General features: G+C 45.9%; 5 pseudogenes across 1 annotated transcript; 4 read left to right on the forward strand and 1 right to left on the reverse strand.

Annotated features, from left to right (window-relative positions):
- The first annotated feature begins 299 nt into the window (after window positions 1–299).
- Window positions 300–1,024, forward strand: LOC134479129 (dnaJ homolog subfamily C member 17-like; annotated as a pseudogene).
- Window positions 1,025–1,742: 718 nt separating this feature from the next.
- On the forward strand, window positions 1,743–2,676 carry LOC134479130 (ornithine decarboxylase-like; annotated as a pseudogene).
- Window positions 2,677–6,084: 3,408 nt separating this feature from the next.
- On the reverse strand, window positions 6,085–6,808 carry LOC148005350 (dnaJ homolog subfamily C member 17 pseudogene; annotated as a pseudogene).
- A 4,891-nt stretch (window positions 6,809–11,699) lies between these two features.
- On the forward strand, window positions 11,700–13,878 carry Yju2l1 (YJU2 splicing factor like 1; annotated as a pseudogene). Its single transcript, XR_015622502.1, has one exon. The product of XR_015622502.1 is annotated as a YJU2 splicing factor like 1 (transcript).
- Window positions 13,879–16,317: 2,439 nt separating this feature from the next.
- Window positions 16,318–17,313, forward strand: Odc1-ps10 (ornithine decarboxylase 1, pseudogene 10; annotated as a pseudogene).
- Window positions 17,314–23,104: the final 5,791 nt, after the last annotated feature.

Below are 23,104 nucleotides of genomic sequence, written 5' to 3' on the forward strand. Positions count from 1 at the left end.
AGGAAGGCCTATCCTCTGCTCCAGAGTTCGGTGGCAGTGGGGCAGGGGTGCCAGGCCACATGGGCTCAGGAATATCAAAATCCTCACGAGGTGCATCTCAGTCGTGGCACCAATGTGAGAATTCCTGGTTCAATCCTGTGATTCGGAACTAATGTTAGCTTTTCAAATCTTGGCCCATGTCTGGAGAGAACACACCTAACCTCTAGGATTTCCTTGAGACCATGAACCAAGTTCCCTGTATAAGAAAATCATGTACAGGACTCCTGGGAGTTGTATCAATGCAGGTTTAGGGTAGAATCATGACGGTGACCAAAGAGCTCTTACAGATGGATCTGTACACACTGCTGGGTGTTGAAGAGAAGGTGGCAAACACAGAGGTGAAGAAGGCCTATAGACAAAAAGCACTCTCCTGCCACCCAGACAAAAATCCAGATAACCCCAGAGCAGCTGAACTCTTCAACCTGCTGTCCCAGGCCTTGGAGGTTCTGACTGATGCTGCAGCCAGGGCTGCTTATTAAAAGGAAAGGAAAGCCAGGAAGCGGGCCACAGAAAGGACCCAGAGACTTGAGGAGAACTGGAAGAAACTGAAGCTCGACCAGGAGGCCAGGGAGTGGCAGGCCCGGGCCCAGGGTACTGAGGAAGAGGAGGAGAGCAGGAGCACCACCACACTAGAACAGGAGATTGCTCGATTTCGAGAAGAGGGTTCCCGTCAGTTGGAAGAGCAACAAAGGCTGATCCAGGAGCAGACCCGCCAGGACCGAGAACAGAGGCTGAGAGGAAGAACAGAAAATCGAGAAGGCAAAGGAACCCCCAAACTAAAGCTTAAGTGGACATGCAAGAAGGAGGATGAGTCCCAAGGGGGCTTACTCCTGAGATGTCCTCCTGAGGCTTTTACACAAGTATAAGGAGGTTCTTAATTGGTACTTTCCAGAAAGAAGGCAGGCAAGGCATAGTGGGGTATGCAACTGTCAGAGCTGCGGAGCTGGCCGTCAGAAGTGAAGTCAGAACCAGCCCTTGTGATTAACAAGTGGAATAACTGTTACTAAAGACCAGCTGCTTGGTAATGGGCTAGGGTGGCTGTTGGTGATGTCTGCAGGTTTTCCGTACTCAGAGAAAATGTTTATAAGGTTCTGTTGGTAGCCTTGTTTTTCCTTCTCTGTAGATACATAAGCATAGCCACATCCCCTTAATATTTTTGCAGGTTTCCATACTAAAGTCGTTTCATTTTCACCAACATTAAGAACACTGAGGGTCAGAACCTGCAGACATCACCAAGAGCCACCCTAGCCAGAAGCTTGGTGCCACCTTGAATCAGCTTCTGCAAATGGCCAGATGATCCTCAGGGTTTGGTGTTGTCCTCACCACTGGTCTGACCAGCTGAGGCCCAGTGTTTTTTCTGTAGGCATATCAAGGACCATGAGCAGGTTTACTAAGGAAAAGCTCGATTGTTATATCCTCAGTGAAGGCTTTACTGCCAAGGACATTCTACACCAGTTGAGAGGAGGAGGAGGAGGAGGAGGAGGAGCAGGAGCAGGAGGAAAAGAAGAAGAATTAGAAGAGTTAGAAGAAGAAGAGTTAAAGAAGAAGAGGAAGAAGAAGACGTAGAAGAAGAAGACGTAGAAGAAGACATAGAAGATGACAACAAGGAAGATGATGAAGAAGAAGAGGAGGAGGAGGAGGAGGAAGAGGAGGAGGAGGAGGAAGAGGAGGAGGAAGAGGAGGAGGAAGAAGAAGAAGAAGAAGAGGAAGAGGAAGAGGAAGAAGAAGAAGAAGAAGAGGAAGAAGAAGTTTCTTCCCCTGACAATAAAGATGCTTTCTATATTGCAGACCTCAAAGACATTCTAAAGCAGCATCTGACATGACTAAAAGCTCTTACCCTGTTACTCCCTCACAGACAGGTAGAATGACAGCTGAACTCTAGCTGGAAATTCTACAGGATTTGACTGTGCAAGCAAGACTGAAATACAATTGGTGTACAGGATTGGGGTGGCTCCAGAGCATTACCTATGCAAATCCTTGTAAACAAGTGTCTCAAATCAAGTATGCCACCAGTAATGGAGTCCACATTAGGTCTTTTGACAGTGAAATTGAATTGATGCAAGTCACCAGAGCACAGACAAAGGCAAAGTTTGTTTTGCAGTTGGACATTGACACTTCCAAAGCATTTTGTCCCCTTAATGTTAAATTTGGTGTCTCACTCAAAACCAGCAGGCTTCTCATGGAAAAGGCAAAGGAGATAAAGATTGACATCATTGGCCTCAGCTTCCATGCGGGCAGTGGATGTCCTGCCCCTGAGACCTTCTTGCAGGCACTGACAGATGCCAGTTGTGTCGTTGCCATGGGCACAAAAGTTGTTGTCAGCATGTATCTGCTTGATATTGGTGGTGGCTCCCCTGTATCAGAAGATACAACATGTAATTTTAAGCACTACGAAATTTTGAGAACATGGGTGCATCCACCATTGCTCCTGCTTCTACTTTCAATGGACTCCAGAGGACAAACATCTATTCTTTACTCTCACCACCAATGTGGTTACTCATGCAGGAGATACAGAGCCATGGCTTCTCTCCAGAGGTGGATGAGCAGGATGTTGGCTCTTTTCCCATTTCTTGCCTCCAGGAGAGCAGGAAGGACCCTCACCCTACAGCCTGTGCCTCTGCTACTCTCAATGTGTAGATGCCATCGTTGTAGCTCTTTCCTGCCTGTTTAGTTTGAATTCAGGCATTTGGGGGATGATTTAACTGATTTACTGCTGGTTTGGAATCTCTTTGTGTTGGCGCCTGCACCGACAGTGTGTGAATATTGGGGGTAGGTCTGCGGGATTGCAATAAATCAAGTGCACATGTCATCCGTTTTCAGCGAGTGCCTCCAAGGCTTTACTGAGATCTCCTTATATACCCAAGGCAATAGCACAAGGAAAACAACAAGGCAGGTGAAAACCCCCAACCAGGAAAACAGGAAAATTCTATGTGGTGAAAGTTCTGGCCCAATCAGGGGCATAAACAACTTCTTAACAACAACAAGCAGGAAGGCTCAGTGGGGAGGAAGGGTGCCATGGAGAATCCCAGCCCCAAATCAGGGGTTAAGAGCAGCTCCCAGAGCAGCTCCCAAGGGTGTAAACAATTTCTTGCTATGGCAGGCTAAAAGGCTCAGCGAGCGGGGAGGGAAACACCAAGGTAGGGCCCAACATCTTTGTAAGAGTAGAGTTGGCACCAATGCAGTATGGAAAGCTGGGAAATGGGGTCACATTTAAATGTTTAAAGTTTCCAAAGGAACACAGTGTTTTATATGGACTTTTATTTACTTTTCAGACATGATACGATTGAGTGCCCCCCAGCTGCTGAGCAAGCATTTGTAGCTTGTACATTGGCAGAATGCACCAAAAGCTTATGTTGTGACCTGTTGTTGTAAAAATATAAAAAATAAAAAAAAAAGTATAAGGTTGTCTTTTATCCTTCTAGATCCGGCACTGTGGTGCCCCAAGAAATCTGCTAGATATCCTGGGAGAAACACATCCCAACTCTGTGGTGGCCCAGAGCAGCCGCCCCACATTCTATTACACTTAAATCTACACCTGAAAGACCACACAACACAATAACCTTTGAACCAATTGGTATGTTATCATTGTCCATCGAAACATACAAAGCCCAGTACCATCCATCCCATAAGAACATTAATAACAACCTGTAAACACACAGAGCAGAATCTTGAAGTCACCTGCCATGGCTTCTCTCCCTCTCTCTCCCTGCTCCTCTCTCTCCTTTCCATCCCAGTCTCCACCTCTTCCTTCAAACTTTTCTCCCGCCTCTCCTTCCATCTCACCCAATGACAGGCCTCCTTCTATCCTGTCCCTGACTCACCTATTTTACATATTCAATGGAGATAAGGTTCTGGTGAAGTCACCTGAATCCTGAGTTCTTGACTGTCCTTGAAGAAGTGGAATTAGCATCAGAATAAAGATAACTCCAGGGCAAACCACAACAGAGATAATTTTGAAAATAAAGAATCTTGGAAAAAACCCCTGAGAGTTAACAATGCATTATTTATTCTGTCCTTGGGTTGTTTTTTTTTTTTTATGTGTTTGTTTGTTTGTCCGTTTTTACTTTCTTTTTTTAGTTAATGGGCATATCTTTTGATGGTACAATTGACTCTTTCTAGAATAACTTGTCCCGTGGGATTATATGGTATATTGTAACAGGTTTTTTATTCTTATATGCTAGGAATTGTTGCACCTTATTGGATAAGATCTTGTAGTGGCTATTCCTGATTGTTAACTTGATTATATCTGGAATGAACTAAAATCCAGCACTGGAAGGCTCACCTTTGATCCTGATCTTGAGGCTGGGAGATACAAGTTTCTGGCCTGGATCTTGGTATGGAGATCTGCAGGCAAAGTGGCTATGAATCCCAGGAACTTAAGGCAAAGAGATCTCTGAATCAAAGGTCAACTGGGACAAAGCAAGTCCCAGAGCCATGGGAGGTGGTACACACCTTTAATCTGGGACGGACCTTTAATCCGGTACACACCTTTAATCTGGGACACACCTCCTGCTGGAGACCTACATAAGGACACTGGAAGGAGCAAAGAGTCTGTCTCTTGTTGCCTGCCTGCCTCCTGGGAGGAAGCCATTGCTAGATCCTTGGACTTCCATTCACAGCTGCTGCTGCTGATCGTTGTTGGTGAGTTGGACTACAGACTGTAAGTCATCAAACAATTCTCTTACTGTGTAGAGACTACCAATAAGTTCTGTGACTCTAGAGAAACCTCATTAAGTCAATATGTGAGAGCATCTTCACTTTTAATTTGTGCAGGCATCTCCGTAATTGCAGAACATTGAGATCTGCAGGGTCTAGGAACTAGGATAGAGGAAGGGGGCGAGATCACCATGGCAGGGAAGAAGAGCAGACACATACAGGCCTGCCTCAGTCTACTTGCCTAGTCATTGGTTGTTGGCTCTTTGTTGATCAATCAAAAACCATCTGGGGATGAAGATCTTTAGCATTTGGACACTCAGATTCCCATTTTTGGAGGCAGGATTCATTTAAAGCATTAGCATCAACCCCCCAAAACTTAGGACATTCTATTATTTGTCTTGTTAAGGGATGGAAGTTTTGTTCTTTAAACCTTTCCCATAAACATGTCTGTCAAGAAAATTTGAGGATTCTAAACCTGTTTCCTATTAGTAATTTGTCCATTTCATCATTACCTTGAGCCAATGAACCAGGCACCCTGTCTAAGCAAACCAAGTATGGGACTCCTGGGAGTTGTAGTATCAATTCAAGTTTAGGCTAGAATTCTCCAAAGAGTTCTTACAGATGGATCTCTACACACTGCTGGGCTTTAGAATGTCTTTGAGATCTGCAATACATAAAGCATCTTTATTGTCAGGGGAAGAAACAACTTTCTTCTTCTTCTTCTTCTTCTTCTTCTTCTTCTTCTTCTTCTTCTTCTTCTTCTTCTTCTTCTTCTTCCTCTTCCTCTTCCTCTTCCTCTTCCTCTTCCTCTTCCTCCTCCTCCTCCTCCTCCTGCTCCTGCTCCTGCTCCTGCTCCTGCTCCTGCTCCTCTTCCTGCTCCTTCTCCTCCTCCTCCACCTCCTTCTTCTTTCTTCTTCTTGGTGTAGAATATCCTTGGCAGTAAAGCCTTCATTGAGGAAATAGCAATCAAGCTTTTCCCTAGTAAAGCTGCTCACGGTTCTTGATATGCCTACAGAGAAAAAGCACTGGGCCACAGCTGGTCAGACCAGTGGTGAGGACATCACCAAACTCTGAGGATCGTCTGGCCATTTGCAGAAGCTGATTCAAGGTGGCACCAAGCTTCTGGCTAGGGTGGCTCTTGGTGATGTCTGCAGGTTCTGACCCTCAGTGTTCTTAATGTTGGTGAAAATGAAACGACTTTAGTATGGAAACCTGCAATAATATTAAGGGGATGTGGCTATGCTTATGTATCTACAGAGAAGGAAAAACAAGGCTACCAACAGAACCTTATAAACATTTTCTCTGAGTACGGAAAACCTGCAGACATCATCAACAGCCACCCTAGCCCATTACCAAGCAGCTGGTCTTTAGTAACAGTTATTCCACTTGTTAATCACAAGGGCTGGTTCTGACTTCACTTCTGATGGCCAGCTCCGCAGCTCTGACAGTTGCATTCCCCACTATGCATTGCCTGCCTTCTTTCTGGATAGTACCAATTAAGAACCTCCTTATACTTGTGTAAAAGCCTCAGGAGGACATCTCAGGAGTAAGCCCCCTTGGGACTCATCCTCCTTTTTGCATGTCCACTTAAGCTTTAGTTTGGGGGTCCCTTTGCCTTCTCTATTTTCTGTTCTTCCTCTCAGCCTCTGTTCTCGGTCCTGGTGGGTCTGCTCCTGGATCAGCCTTTGTTGCTCTTCCAACTGAAGGGAACACTTTTCTCGAAATCGAGCAATCTCCTGTTCTAGTGTGGTGGTGCTCCTGCTCTCCTCCTCTTCCTCAGTATCCTGGGCCTGGGCCTGCCACTCCCTGGCCTCCTGTCTAGCTTCAGTTTCTTCCAGTTATCCTCAAGTCTCTGGGTCCTTTCTGTGGCCCGCTTCCTGGCTTTCCTTTCCTTGTCATAAGCAGCCGTGGCTGCAGCATCAGTCAGAACCTCCAAGGCGTGGGACAGCAGGTGGAAGAGTTCAGCTGCTCTGGGGTTATCTGGATTTTTGTCTGGGTGGCAGGAGAGTGCTTTTTGTCTATAGGCCTTCTTCACCTCTGTGTTTGCCACCTTCTCGTCGACACCCAGCAGTGTGTACAGATCCATCTGTAAGAGCTCTTTGGTCACCGTCATGATTCTACCCTAACCCTGCATTGATACAACTCCCAGGAGTCCTGTACATGATTTTCTTATACAGGGTACTTGGTTCATTGTCTCAAGGAAATCATAGTGGTTGGGTGTGTTCTGTCCAGACATGGGCCAAGATTTGAAAAGCTAACATTAGTTCTGAATCACAGGATTGAACCAGGAACTCTCACATTGGTGCCACGACTGAGATGCACCTCGTGAGGATTTTGATATTCCCGAGCCCATGTGGCCTGGCACCCCTGCCCCACTGCCACCGAACTCTGGAGCAGAGGATAGGCCTTCCTCACCACATGTCTGTTGTCTGCAGTTGGGACCATCCTGGGCTACCCTGGGCTTGTGGCAGGGAACCTTTGTAAAGATGGATGGAACTGTGCACTCCCAGGACAAAGTCACATTGCCCTAGAATTGCAGTTCAAGCCTCTTGGGCGCACATGACCCGAGATTGCTACTGAGGGTCCTGATGTTGAGCACTGCCTTTACACCTGCTGCCACTTCTGTGTGCATCACGGAGATTAAATCACCGCTGCTGTCTCACCAGCTAAGCCATCAGACCACCAACACCTTAGATCCTGATCTTGAGGCTGGGAGATATAGGTTTCTGGCCTGGATTTTGGTATGAAGATCTTGAGGCAAAGTGACTATGAATCCCAGGAGCTTAAGGCAAAGAGATCTGAGTTCAAGGTCACCTGGGACAAAGCAAGCCCCAGAGCCAGGTGTGGTGGTACACACCTTTAATCTGGGACATACATTCTGCTGGAGAGTTACTTAAGGACATTTTTGGAAGGAAAGAGTCTGTCCTTTGTTGCCTGCCTGCCTCCTGGGAGGAAGCCAGTGCTAGATCCTAGATTCACAGCTGCTGCTGCTGATCATTGTTGGGGAGTTAGACTACAGACTGTAAGTCATTAACCAATTCTCTTAGTATGTAGAGACTACCAATAAGTTCTGTGACTCTAGAAAAACCTCACTAAGACAATATGTGAGAGCATTTTCACTTTTAATTTGTGCAGGCATCTCCATAATTGCAGAACTTTGAGATATGCAGGGGCTAGGAACTAGGACAGAAGAAGGGGGGGGAGATCACCATGGCAGGGAAGAAGAGCAGACACATACAGTCCTGCCTCAGTCTACCTGCCTAGTCATTGCCTGTTGGCTCTTTGTTGATCAATCAAAAACCTTTTAGGGTTGAGGATCTTTAGCATTTGGACACTCAGATTCCCAATTTGAGGAGCAGGATTGATTCATTTAAAGAACTAGCCCCAATCACCCAAAACGTAGGACATTGTAGTATTTGTCTTGTTAAGTGTCACGCCCACCTCGGCCAGCAAGGAAGATGCAACACTGTCGGATTCTTCTCAACAGCCTTTATTTCAGGAACACCTCATTGTCGATACGGGGGACCCCGAGCAACAAAGGCACTCGCCTTATATACAAAACAGACTATGGCTGTATATTTGTCCTTTAGGGATTGGTGGAGCATGAAATACCTTATTAGCAGGAATATCACCCTGGCCTTGTATATGCCGGAGGTATGCCAACACATGCACTGTACGGTTGTTTACCACAAACAACCACCGGATGTCAGCGCCATCTTTTTATCTATATGTGCCACTCCCTACAACTCCCCCTTCTTTGTTTTATAAAAAAAACATTAGATAGAAGTAGTGGTCTGAGAGAGATCAGACATGCCTCGCAGAGTGCCCAGCTCGGCCATGGAGAGCCACTCTTGCAGTTAGGACTGCACCCCAATGGCGAGAAATGAACTTATGCTGTAACACACAGTTCTGGGCTATACGTGTGTGTTTATTGGGGGAGAAACTGGGCAGAGGAGCATTTGACCAGCCTGTATGTTTAAACGGGGTGTAGCCACCTCTGTCTATGACTTGTCTAGATCAGGGTGTCACATCAATATTGCCATTGCTCCTGTCTTAGGTGGTACCTCTAGGAGACTTGGCCTTGCCCATCATTGGGTTACCCTATTGCCACCAGGCCCCTTGTCTTAGGTTGGTCCAAGCCCGAGGAAAGTTGCCCGTCTCTGGATACAATGACTTCACATGATCATGACAAAAATGATCTAGGGTGAACTCTTAATTTTTTAAAGAGGGCAGCCATATGTTGGGAGACACACCATTTTCAATGGCGACCATAGCCTGGTAAACAATCGCTTTTTGTCTAGCATGTTCTCGTTGTAAACGGCAGAAGAGCCATAGACATACTCCACATCCCAAGAGGACAATGGCCCCCCAGGCAAACATGCCAGCCCATTCCTTAAAAAAGGAAAAAGCAGGGCGGGGAAAAAAAAAAAGGAGAAAGCATTAGTAATCCATGAGGTGAAATCTCCAAACATGATGGGTTCCAATCTAGTGTTGTTAAGGACAGCAATTTGCATCAGCATTTGTCTCGATAGTTGCTCTGCTTTCATGGACCAGTTTCCTTTCAGGTAATTCGAGATTTCTTTGCCCTGTTGAGAATACTGAGAAAAATTAGCTTGCAAAGGAGTAATGCATAAACCTCTAAGGGAGGAAACACAGGACAGCTGTGTCATATGATATAATGCTTCAATTTGTTCTTGGATTAAATCTATCCATTGATTAACTAATAGAAAGCCAGATGCCAAGTGGGTAAGACTCTATGATAGGTAGAGTTATCTAGTGTGTGATTGCCTTGCCCCGGCCATGATGGAAAACTACAATTATGCATCATAATTAAAGTTGTGATGTTCAGATCAGCGGAATTATCGACTGATGTGTCTCTGCTGCCTGAAGAGGCTCCTCGGGTAACTTGTCTCAAAGCAGCCAGGATGGCCCCAGTGCCCATAGCACTACTGCTCATAGGATCTAACCAATTAGCCAATGTGGTCCTTCACAGCCATATAGAAGGCTGGGAGGAATTTTTAAGAGTAAAACATAATGTACGCAACAAGGAAAGATTAGTGGCAGTATACCGTTGGGGCAATTCTCCATTTTGCACTATACAGGGAACATCACGCAAACAGGAGGTGGAGAAAAAAGTTGGCAAAACAGTAGAATTGCTATGAACTGGCATAGGTACTGGCCAGGATCTGGCAATAGCCCACAGCATGAGTGAACCAACCTGGATTACCATTCCCAGCAATAATAGAGTGTGTAGTTCTAATATCAGGAGGAGCAGGAGGCAGTTTGCGAGTCAAATGCTCAGGTACCCAGATTGGATTGTCTTGATTCTGTGGAAAAACACAAACAGCTCCCCTAGATCTCGAAAGCATGGGATCTGGGCCACCCAATTCACCAGTTAAGACATCTTTTCACTTTACTTCTCTATTAGTCATAGGTGTTGTAGCAGTATGGCAATCCGCAGCAGAGCGGCCATGTGCATCCAAAATTAAGAAATTTAGAGCTAGAGTCTGTTGCTGTAAAAATATATAAAATAGAAAAGAGTATTTGTTTTTACCCCGCTAGGTCCTCACTGTGGTGCCCCAAGATATCTGCTAGATATCTTGGCGGAAACACAGCCTAGCTGCCACACACTTTCCTACACTCAAACCCTCACATAAAAGAACAAACAACACAATAATCTTAGATCCAATTGGTTAGATATAATTGCCCACTCAAACATGCAAAGCCCGGTACCATCCATCCCTTGAGAACATTAATAACAACCTGTAAATACACAGAGCAGAATCTTTTTTTTTATTTTTTATTTATTATTTTTTTTATTATTAACTTGAGTATTTCTTATATACATTTTGAGTGTTATTCCCTTTCCCGGTTTCTGGGCAAACATCCCCCTCCCCCCTCCCTTCCTTATGGGTGTTCCCCTCCCAACCCTCCCCCCTTGCTGCCCTCTCCCCAACAGTCTAGTTCACTGGGGGTCAGTCTTAGCAGGACCCAGTGCTTCCCCTTCCACTGGTGCTCTTACTAGGATATTCATTGCTACCTATGAGGTCAGAGTCCAGGGTCAGTCCATGTATAGTCTTTGAGTAGTGGCTTAGTCCCTGGAAGCTCTGGTTGGTTGGCATTGTTGTACATATGGGTTCTCGAGCTCCTTCAAGCTCTTCCAGTTCTTTCTCTGATTCCTTCAACAGGGGTCCTATTCTCAGTTCAGTGGTTTTGCTGCTGGCATTCGCCTCTGTATTTGCTGTATTCTGGCTGTGTCTCTCAGGAGCGATCTGCATTCACATTTTGATCATCCGTCTTGAGTTTCATTTGTTCTAGGCATCTAGGGTAATTCAAGCATTTGGGCAATAGCCACTTATCAATGAGTACATACCATGTATGTCTTTCTGTGATCGGGTTAGCTCACTCAGGATGATATTTTCCAGTTCCAACCATTTGCCTACGAATTTCATAAAGTCATTGTTTTTGATAGCTGAGTAATATTCCATTGTGTAGATGTACCACATTTTCTGTATCCATTCCTCTGTTGAAGGGCATCTGGGTTCTTTCCAGCTTCTGGCTATTATAAATAAGGCTGCGATGAACATAGTGGAGCACGTGTCTTTTTTATATGTTGGGGCATCTTTTGGGTATATGCCCAGGAGAGGTATAGCTGGATCCTCAGGCAGTTCAATGTCCAATTTTCTGAGGAACCTCCAGACTGATTTCCAGAATGGTTGTACCAGTCTGCAATCCCACCAACAATGGAGGAGTGTTCCTCTTTCTCCACATCCTCGCCAGCATCTGCTGTCACCTGAGTTTTTGATCTTAGCCATTCTCACTGGTGTGAGGTGAAATCTCAGGGTTGTTTTGATTTGCATTTCCCTTATGACTAAAGATGTTGAACATTTCTTTTGGTGTTTCTCGGCCATTCGGCATTCCTCAGCTGTGAATTCTTTGTTTAGCTCTGAACCCCATTTTTAATAGGGTTATTTGTCTCCCTGCGGTCTAACTCCACGAGGCCTAAGAGAACAATTTCTTCTCTTGTTCGTTGAACAGGAAGCGAAGATGTCGGAACGGAAAGTTTTAAACAAATACTACCCACCTGACTTTGACCCATCGAAGATCCCGAAACTCAAGCTACCCAAGGACCGGCAGTACGTGGTGCGGCTGATGGCCCCATTCAACATGAGGTGTAAGACATGTGGAGAATACATCTACAAGGGGAAGAAGTTCAATGCACGAAAGGAAACAGTCCAGAATGAGGCATACCTGGGCTTGCCAATCTTCCGTTTCTATATCAAGTGCACACGCTGCTTGGCCGAGATCACCTTCAAGACAGACCCAGAGAACACAGACTACACCATGGAGCATGGGGCCACGCGCAACTTCCAGGCTGAGAAGCTTCTGGAGCAGGAGGAAAAGCGCATGCAGAAGGAGCGTGAGGACGAGGAGCTGAACAACCCCATGAAGGTCCTAGAGAACCGTACAAAGGACTCTAAGCTGGAGATGGAAGTGCTAGAGAACCTACAAGAGCTAAAAGACCTGAACCAGCGGCAGGCCCACGTGGACTTTGAGGCCATGTTGCTGCAACACCGCCTATCTCAGGAGCAGTGGCAACAGCAGCAGGAAGAGGAAGACGAGCGTGAGACGGTGGCCTTGCTGGAGGAGGCTCGTTATCGAAGGCTTCTGGATGACTCTGACTCAGAGGATGAGGCTCCACCTTCCCGACCACAGGCAGCTGCAAGACCCAACCCCACAGCCATCCTTGATGAGGTACCAAAGACCAAGAGGAAGGCAGAGGGCCTGTGCAGGAAAGCCCAGTTGGCAGACTTGGTTATACCAAAGAAGGCAAAGACGGAAGCCAACCGGGGTTCAGAGCAGGTCCAGGTGCCCACCACTGGTGCCCCCGAGAGCAGGAAGGTGGCCAACCCTGCACCCCAGACACCTGGTGCCTCCTCCCTGAGCCAGCTCGGTGCATATGGGGACAGTGAGGACAGTGACAGCTGAGCATCAGTGATGCCCACCATGGCATCATAGACCAAGAAATGAAGATGGTATCAAGCAAACACCTTCAGCCAAGCCTCAGGACCATTCTACCATGGGTCCTGGCAGGGTGTGGAGAAGCAATGTCCCCAGGCACCCCGGGACAGACAGCCTGGTCCATTCCTTCAGTCCTTGAGTTGTGTGAATCCTGTTGACCGATCCCTTCCTGCAGCAGATCTGAACATTGTCTGACATAGGATGGGGGCAGGGACCCTGGGCAGCATCTGCCAACCATACACAAGGCCTGGGGCTCCACCCACATGCAACACAGTAGTACTGTAAAAAACAAGAAGAATAGAAAATCAGCTGAAGCTTTTGGACCGGAAGACAGTGGAGACAAAATGAACAGGACTCCAAAGGACTTGTCCAGGATTCCACAGTGACTCAGAAGCAAGCCCAATGAATCAATGTCCTGACCAATCTGTGGCCCACTGTGTGCCAGTTCACAACATTAAGTGTCCAGTGTGGAGGAAAGTGACCCATCCCAGTAAATGCAGCACCCAAGAGCTGGACATAGAATCTGAGTACAAAGCCATCCTTGGCTATAAGGCTTTCATGGCACAACCCAGGCCTGTCTAAAACTCGGAACACTTGTTTGCTACTTTCAAACAAGAACACCAAAGTCTGGTTGCAACAGGAACTTCACAATCGAAAAAGCTTAAAATGTAACCTGGGCCTTGGCTTGTCAACCTCAATACAGCAAACTTTTGACAGCCCCTCACTGTGGAATGACACTACAGACATTTCACACCTGCACGGAGCCATATTGGATTTGGGCCTAGCCGCTTTTTGACTGCATGGTTCAAAGTGACTCTGGGCTGTTTTGCCACAGAGACTCACCCCTAAGATGACTGCCATAAGTCTTAAGATTGTTGGACAAAGCCTCTCCCATGAATTTACGGCACAGGAAGATAACATTCAAGGGATGCCTTAGCTCCCTTAGCAGATACCAGTTATCTCCTCAGTCAACACCCAGTGTCTCCACCACCTGACCTCATCTCCTGACTTCTTTGCCTCCAGCTATCACTGGCTATACCCTCATCTCCCCCTCTTTCATATTTCACAAAGGTCACTCCCCCTACCTGAAAGCCTTAAAAGCTGTAACGTTCATCCCAATAAACGAGACCTTGACAACAGAACTTTTGCTTGGTCTCCTTCTTCTCTTCACCCCCATTTTGGCCCACAGGTAGAAAGCCTCTTTGGGACCCTGAATAACTGGGTCCCCGCTGGCGGGGACACACACCTAATATAAAGCTGGTGGGAGCAACACCACTGTACCCTAAGAGACTGGTTCTCCCTCAAAACTGTCACTGCTGAACAGGTAAGAGTGTTCACAGCAGGGTTGGGGGAGGGGGTCAAGCAAATGTCACTCCACAGCCTGGAAATCCTAATCTTCCTTTAATAAGAGTTAACCTCCTCCTACGGGTACCTTCCCAGTCTTTTTCATCATGGGTACATTCCCAGTCTCATTCACCAAGCCTGAGCATTGTTCTCTGCTTGGCTCTTCTTTCCAAGCATTTCAAATTCTAGTCACAAACTCTACGTGCATAGTCAAGTCTGTCATCTTTTCTAGCAGAAGAGAATTGAGTGAACTTTGAGTTTTCAGCTTTCACTCCAAACTTCCAGAATAGTTTATGAACATACAAAGCAAAATCAAAAATCCCCTTCAGTTACACAGTAGGATAGCACCCAGCAACTGTAGCTGCCATTTTATCCACTTCCTTCAGTAACATTGCTCACCCCTGAGAATCTACAGTTTCCTCTACCACATTAGGAGCAGAGTTACACATTATCTCTAAGGCACATTGGGTGCCACCTGTAGGCATAAGTGTTTTGAAACCTACTCTTAAGCTCTCCTTCAGCCCACCACAGAGCAGGCGTAGTGGCAGAGAAAAGTTATTAGGATGTGGGGAAGTGGACCTGCCCAGCAGTAGTTCTCTGGATTGAGCTCCTTCTCCTTGGGCAGCTGTTCAATCCCAGAGCAAACACCAAACAGGACTCAGCAGCCGCAGACCAGTCCTCTAGGCAGGCAGAAAACAGGCTCAAACCAGCAGCCACAGTCCAGTCCTGTCAGCAAGCAGTCACCAGGCAGCTGTACTTCAATCCTGAAGAAACCACCAGCCTGGCCACCAACCTGAGGTCAGGCCCCAGAAGTGACAAGCTGCTGGAGGACCCTCACAAGCAGTTCTTGGGCAAGCTTCTCTCCATGGCAGCTTTATCACAAGTGGAGCTCAACAACGCTATGTAAGGGGAACCAATACATGCGGTGTCTTTACTGAAGAAAGGCGAGGTGGAGCAAACCAAAGCTCAGTGCTCATCTCCCACAGTCTGTGGGGTCAGATTTACACTCCTTCATCAGGAGCCCTTTCACTGTCTGCTATATCCAAACATCCTTTCACCTGTGTCTGCTTCAGGAAAAGTCTATGACTTGTTTCCTTAGCAAGACATCCTTTCACCTGTGTGCCTGAGCAAATCATTTGGCAAAATGACCTACAAGTTTCCTCGTCATATCTCCCTGTTTCTTTAAGAATTGTCCCTTTTTTCCTATCATTAGTGATCTAAACGCAATGGGAATTAATGTAAAAACCATCATATTTTCAGTAAAAGCCACATGTGTAGAATAGACAAATACTTAACAAAACCTCAGGGTTGTATCAATATACAGTATTTAAAGAACCACCTTAGGTTCCTATCAATATACGGTACTTCAGAACAATTTAAAATTTCCATCAAAATATAATGCAAACAAAAACTTAAATAGCTTTGCATATGTAATGGTAAGACAAATATCTGAAATTTCTAAGAACATAATTAAAAAATACATTAAATTTCTAATATATAATAATTCAAATAAAATGATTTTTAAATGTTTATCAATCCCTGGTCATAACCAATAATAACCTTTCATCCTAGATAACAATTATATCACATTAAATGACCAAACCTATACACCCCACATTAAGTGACTAGGACAACGATCTTCATAAAACTGCTTCCTGCTAAATTGGGGTGAACCATTCCTGTATGGGCCCCAAGGGAGAAAAAAATGGTTAGTTTGGGAAAAGGTAGCTGTAGCATTGGTTGCCCAATCTGTCTTTCTAGTTTCTGTGCTAGCCCTTTTGAAGTTGATTTGCATGCACAGGTAGAAGAATCATTAACTGACACAGTCTGTGAATCACCTGGGCTTGGTGAAGACACTGTCTCAGCTCACAAGAGGTTTCTATTAGTCAGATCTAAACTTTAAAGGTTCTGTTCGTACCCATAGTTTTCAATTCTGTATATACAGAAGCATAAACACATCCCCTGGATACTATTACTGGGTTCCCTTCCCATGTCAACACATCCTTGCATTGCTTGGCCTAGTTATTCACGTTTCTCAATAACCTCTTCGAGATGTTATTCCATTTTCACCAACATTAAGAATATTGAGGGTCAGACCCTGCAGACATCACCAACAGCCACCCTAGCCAGAAGCTCGGCGCCACCTCGGATCAGCATCAGCAAATGGCTGCATGATCCTCAGGGTCTGGTGCAGTCCTCACCTTGGGTCTGTCCAACAGTGACCCAGTGCTGTTTTCCGCAGGCATATCAAGAACCATGAGCAGCTTTACGAAGGAAAACTTTGGTTGCCATATTATTGAGGAAGGCTTTACTGCCAAGGACATTCTACAGCAAAAGAAAAAAAGAAAAAAAAGAAAAAAAAAAGAACTCTTCCCTGACAATAAGGAAGCTTTCTATATATCAGACCTCAAAGAGATTCTAACGCAGCATCTGAGATGGCTAAAAGCTCTTGCCTTGTGACTCCCTTCCACAGACAAGTGGAACGACAGCAGAGCTCTAGCTGCAAGTGGGAGAGGATTTGACTGTGCAAGCAAGAGTGGCATTCAGTTGGTGTAGAGGCTTGGGTGCCTCCAGAGAGCATTACCTATGCAAATCCTTGTAACCAAGTGTCTCAAGTCAAGTATGCCGCCAGTAATGGAGTCCACATTAGGACCTTGTCAGTGAAATTGAATTAATCAAAGTCACCAGAGCACATCCAAAGACAAAGTTGGTTTTACATATGGACGTTGACACTTCCAGAGCCTTTTGTCGCCTCAATGTCAAGGTTGGTGCCACACTTAAAACCAGCAGGCTTCTCATGGAACAGGCAAAAGACCATCAGCTTCCATGAGGGCAGTAGGTGTACTGATCCTGAGACTTTCATGCAGGTAGCATCAGACACCCGCTGTGTCTTTGACATGGAATGAGAAGTTGGTTTCAGCATGGATCTGCTTGAAATTGGTGGTGGCTCTCCTGGATCTGAAGATACAAAGCTTAAATTTGAAGGGAACACAGTGTAATCCACCCAGCTGTGGACGAGGACTTGCCATCCGACTCTGGAGTGAGAACCATAGCTGAGCCGGGCAGATACTGTGTCTCCTCTGCTTTCACAGTTGCAGTCGACATCATTGCCCAGTGAAAGTGTGGAAGGAGCAGCCTGTTCTGATGATGAAGAGGAGTCATTGACCAAGTCTTCATGTATTCTGTGAATAGTGGAGAGTGTATGGATCATTTACCTGCATTCCTTATGATCATGCACATAGGAAGGCCTAGGACAGAAGATTTACTCATCCAGCATCTGGGGAAAATCATGAAGGGTACCCAACTGGTCCCTACAGATCTGTATCCTTGGTGGTTGAATTGTTTGTTGGACATTATAACCCAGATAACTAGTGGATCTCCCCTTTATTTTTTCTGGAGCAAGCTGTAATCCCAAGTATAGTAGAATCTTTTGTTTTACCATGTTCCCTAACCCATCTTTATCAGAATCAGCCAACAGAATGTCTTCCGTAAAATGGTAAATGAGAGATGGAGGGAATTGCTTACAAATAATTGTGAATGGTTGTTACACAAAAATATGACAAAGTTGGACTATTTAACATTCCCTTTGGATAAACTTTGCAGTTTTCTCTTTAGGGGATGACTATTATTCGAACTAGGTAGGGAGAATGCAAACCTTTCCCTGTCTTTCTCATGCAAGGGTATTTTGAAGAACAACCTTTCAAGCCAATTGTTACCATAAGCTATGACGTGGTAACAAAGATGTAAAGAAGTCCAGGCTATAAAGAACCTGTGCTCGTTACCTGTATTAATTCTTCCCCAGGAGTAACTACCATGTCACCCTAATTCCCTCATTTGCTGTCCCTGGAACTGCAGGGCTATTATTTTGAGAACTCAATTGTTGTAAAACGACCCTTCCTGATATAAGCTTACGTGTATGTCAGCCACATAATGTCTCAATTTCTCTTTTTGCCCTTCTGGTCCTACACAGGCAATCAATTGGACACAATGCTATTTGAAATAACAAACTCCCATAAATTGCATCAAAACCTGAGGTAGCCAATGTGGATTCCAAGACTTTTGGGAAAGTAACATCAGCTCCTGTATGTACCAACCCTTCTATGCACACACCCATATTTGGACAATCTATATCTATAATCATAGACCTGTGTGCCAGAGCACATGTTTCCCAGTGCTCCCAAAAGCCCCTGTTCATGCCACAGGAACAGCCTTCCCCCTGTTGTAGGGAAACAGCTGAGCAGTTCTATCTCCTTCCTCCCCTTTAGCTGGTTTTATTTCTTCCTTGGGATCCCCATCTACTACCCCTGGATACACCATGAGTCCATGAGAAGTGAATCCACTTCTTCCCAAGATTATTCCCACTGTCCCTGAAGGTAAGGGACCATCGACACCAGTGGTCCACTTATATCATGTGACTTTTGGGGATAATGTAAGAGGGATCAATGGCCAGATCAAAGCTACACTTTCTCTGCAGCCATGGATAAGATCAGAAACACCTACTTTTCTTGCCTGCTTGGTACCTCCTGACTGACAAAAAGGAAAATTACTCCATTGTTTGCTGAGGGGCCTCTAGCTTACAGGGCTGCCTGTAGTTTTACAATCACCACCACCTCAGCCCAGGACTGCATCAATGCTACCAGCCCCTCCTGCCTTTCTTCTTCTTCCACGATGCTGAGTTATGGGATTGGCCACTGCCAACCCTAACCTGGCCTCTTTCTCTCTCCACCACTGCTTTGTGGGTTCTTGCAACCAGCTTGCCTCTGAGACCTTTGATACTGTGAAGAAGAGATACAGGGCTGGAGAGATGGCTCAGGGGTTAAGAGCACTGACTGCTCTTCCAGGGGTCTGACTTCAATTGCCAGCAAGAAAAAGGTGACTCACAACCACCTGTAATGGATGTGATGCCCTCTTATCACCTCTTATCCCTGACAGCGTACTCACAGGCAGTAATCTTTAAAAAAATATTTTATAACTTGCCTACCAGGCACAATTTCTAGACAAAGATAATGCAGGCCTTCCAGGAGGGAGTTACCAGTTCATTATCTCTGTGTTTTCTCCTGCTCTAAACTTGAGGCTTGTTCTACCATCTCCTGCCAGGTATCTCTGACCACCCTCCCAAGGCTGCAGAGCCTAGCTTTTCCAGAGCCCTTACATGATTACTGTTGGTATTCTCCCCATGCTTATAAACATAGGTACCTCAGGACAGCCAGATATTCTCTGCCCCACAGTTGCCTGACAACAGACAGATGTGCCTGACAGTGGCCTATGCACTCTGCTACTCTCTCATTAAGGTTCTCCATGTGGAACAATGGTGGCTGGGTGTGTTCTGTCCAGGCATGGGCCAAGATTCAAAATCCAAACACTGGTTCTGAAACCCTGGATCAAACCAGGAACCTTAAGATTGGTGCCTTGACTCGGATGCCCCCAGGCGAGCATTTTGATTTCCTCCTGCCCACATGGCCTGGTTCTTCCACCATCCCTCTACTGACCCTGAGGCACAGGATAGGCCTTTCCCAACACATGCCTCTGCTGCCCGCTGCAACTGCCAGCTTATCCTGCAGAACCTTGGTGGAGGTGGAGGGAACCTGTGCACTAACACCTCGTTGCTGCATTGCCCACAGTTCACACTGGTCTGTGGGCACAGCTGCAGTTGCTCACCATTGGCTCTGCGTTCTCCCTGGCTTGGCAAGGAAGAATGGAGATGCATGCCACTTCTGTGCACATGGCTGGAGATTGCCTCCAAGCGTCCTGCTGTTGGGCCCTGCCATTACATCTGCTGCCACTTCTGTGAACATCACAGTGATTTGATCGCAGCTGCTGCCACAACATCGACCCAATCAAACCACCAATGCTTGCTGGCTGCCTGGGATCTCAGGACTTACACCACTCCAGCAGGTCTCCCCTTGGCCAGGATGCCCTGCTTTTAGCTGCCCACCAAGCAGAGCGCCCTCTTCAAGCACATGTAGGTGAGCAGTACTTACACCACCTCTGTGTGCTCTTTTTTTTTTTTTACCTCAGAGCTTGACTTTCCATGGGGTACACACACAGGGTTTCAGGAGAGCGTTCCTGAGCTTGGAGCTACCTGTGCTACCTCTGGGGATAGATCCTTTCATGGAGCCTCCTTCTAGGATCTTTTCCTTGGGTGAGACTTTCTCTCTTTGAGATGGATTAATGCCAGCCTAGGCCTGGATAGACTGCTCTCTGGCCCAAGAGCACCAGCTCTAAATCTAGCCCGAGCACAAGTTGGGGCAATTAATCCCTATTCTCACCCATGGGTCTATAGGTCTTCAATGCCTGTCCCCATTTCCTGGGATGTTTTGGTCTAATTTACACTAACCAGAAACCATTCTCTCTGTCTGGCCCCATTCCCAGGCCTCCCTCTTCTCCCATGCTTGTTGCTGTAGCTCCTGGTTCCTGCCCTGTGAAAAGCAGGTCTGATCCCGTTTAGGAGGAACCCTGTCTATCAGGCCTGTTTTCTACGTCTCTGGGACCCGACGACCCTTGTATAAGGCAGCTCTCTTTCTGTCCAGGACTTTGCTCCAGCGAGCTCACAACACCGCCTGCACACATTGCCCCAGCTGTCCACACCACTGTCCCAACTGCAAGTACTTGAGCAATCCCGCTTATACCTTGCTCTGCCGATCTTGAAGAATGGAAACCTATGAGCTACAGGAATCCCACTCAGACCTATTCTTATGGACCAAATAGATTCCACTCAGATAAGTGCATCTGCCTAATCTCCACTTACTACCTATTCCAAAGGGTAGGAGTCCTCTGGTTTTCAAATTTACATTTAAGAAAAAGTTTACTTATCTCCTGCAACATGCTTAATTTTATTCTCTGCCTATAATAAGTATGTATGTTCCAGCACCTCATCAAGTCCAGGTGCTTACTACACCCAGGACAGCCCCAGAGAAGAGACCTCCAGATGTTCCAATCTCCTCTCAGACACAGATGCCTCTATTGGATCTGTTCCTTCTGACCTATCCTCTGACAGTTCCATAGACCCTGGACAACAGGGAGACAGCCAACTCTAGGACTGTACAAACTTCCCCATACCATTTTTCTAGGTTCCCTAGAGACAAGTCACCACAGAGCAAGCAAGAAGTAATAGTCAGATCACCTCAACCCAATTCCTACTTCACTCTTGCTGCTGAATTTTTTTAATTAAAGTAAAACAGGGGAATGTTGGTGTTCTGTCTAAGCTCCAAGAGCACAGCTACATGGGAACAGCCAGGTACGCTCCACCCAACAAATGCCTGGCAACAGCCACCTGTGCCTGACACTCTCAAAGGGGCTGCTTGCCCTCTTACCCTCTCTTACTTCTCTCTTCTTTCTTTACTGCTCCTGCCCCTTTCCCAATCCCCCACTTCATGTTCCCATGGCCGGCAAACATTTTGACTCTACTACTCTAAACATTAAAGTTCTCCACGTGGAAACATGGTGGCTTGGCGTGTTCTGTCCAGGCACGGGCCAAGATTCAAATCCCTAACAATTATTATGTCCATCTTCCTCCAAAGAGAGAAGGACAGAGAAGAGAGGGGCAGAGAAGATGGAGATGAAGCAGATCCATGTGGCTCTTAGACTGCCAATCCTTTGACCAATGTCTGCCTTTTGCACAGAGGCTGCATGGCCTGGAATCCTCTGTAGTTCACAATAATCAGAACCTGCCTGTTCTTAGCTAGGATTACCATATTCCCTTCAATCATTGCACTTGTTATTTTGAAGTCTGGATACTTTGGCCTTACAACCTCTTTGTAAATGACCCAATGGACCTCAATTAAAACATCAAGCATTTTGATTGCTGATAAATCTAGCCACCATTTGCTGTATGATGTTGGCATTATACTCATGACAAGCAATACCAGTGGTTTCCCTTATCCATTCATCTATAGGGGCTCTACATGGCTTTCAATGGTCTAACTGCTCTTTCACATTTGGTGTTTGCATTCTCAAAGACATATTTCTATCAATGAATTTCTGTTTTTAAAGTCTGATATGGTTATATTCACAGTTGAACTCAACCTCTGTAAGAATTCTCTAAAGGATTCTTCAGAATCCTATTTTAGTTAAAGAAAATTTCCTCCAGATCCTGCAACCAAATCCCAAGCTCCTAAAGTTGCAACGCACCATTGTTCAATTTCACCGTCAGATCTGATTTATTCCCTAAGACAGCATGATGCCCATCACCAAGCAGCTTGTCTTCAGTAACAGTTATTCCACTTGTTAATTACAGGGCTGGTTCTGTATCTTCATGCCTCCACCATGAAAACCATTGTCATCTTTGACCAGCTGACATCAACCCCTTCCATCTAATCTTGTGGGATCACCTCATTCTGTGGCCTAGTTATTTAGTGTTTCATTAATATAGGAAGAGTGTAAATGATACAAAGCAACAGATTCTTCAAAATGCTTTAAATCTAGCATTTCTATCAGTTGAAGGGTCAGCTCAGTGGCAGGAATAGCATCAGTAGCAGGCACATGCTGCAGAGACACTGGGACGGATGCAGGTGCCTCTGGAGGCCCAAGCAAAAGTTGTGGTAATGCACTCACTTATACATTACCAGTTTGTACCTGTGCTGCCTCCTGGTCTTCCCAGCCCCTTGTCTCCCTGAGGCATTTGGGCACCTGGTAGTGAAAGCACGGGGAGCAGGGCAGGGCGGCACTTTCCCTTCCAGTCTATTTCTTTCCCTTCCCTTCATGGGGTACATTCCCAGTCTCATTCACCAAGCCTTGTTCTCCCCCTGGCTCTTTTTCCTTTCCAAGCATTTCCACTTCTAGTCACACACTCTATGTGCATAGCCAATCTGCAATCTTTTCTAGAAGAAGAGAGTCACGTCAACTTTTAAGTTTTGGGGTTTTATTACAAATTTTCAAAATAGTGGGTGAAGACTATATGCGAATCCAAAACACCCCCTCCAGGACACTATCAGAGGACACCCAGCCAATGTAGCTGCCATTTTACCAATTTCCTTCAGTAACATTGCTCACCCCTCATCATCTACAGTTCCCTCTACCACATTAGAAGCAGAGTTACCTGTTA

Source organism: Rattus norvegicus, chromosome 6 (assembly GCF_021556685.1).
Source record: "Rattus norvegicus strain SHRSP/BbbUtx chromosome 6, alternate assembly SHRSP_T2T, whole genome shotgun sequence".
NCBI lineage: Eukaryota > Metazoa > Chordata > Mammalia > Rodentia > Muridae > Rattus > Rattus norvegicus.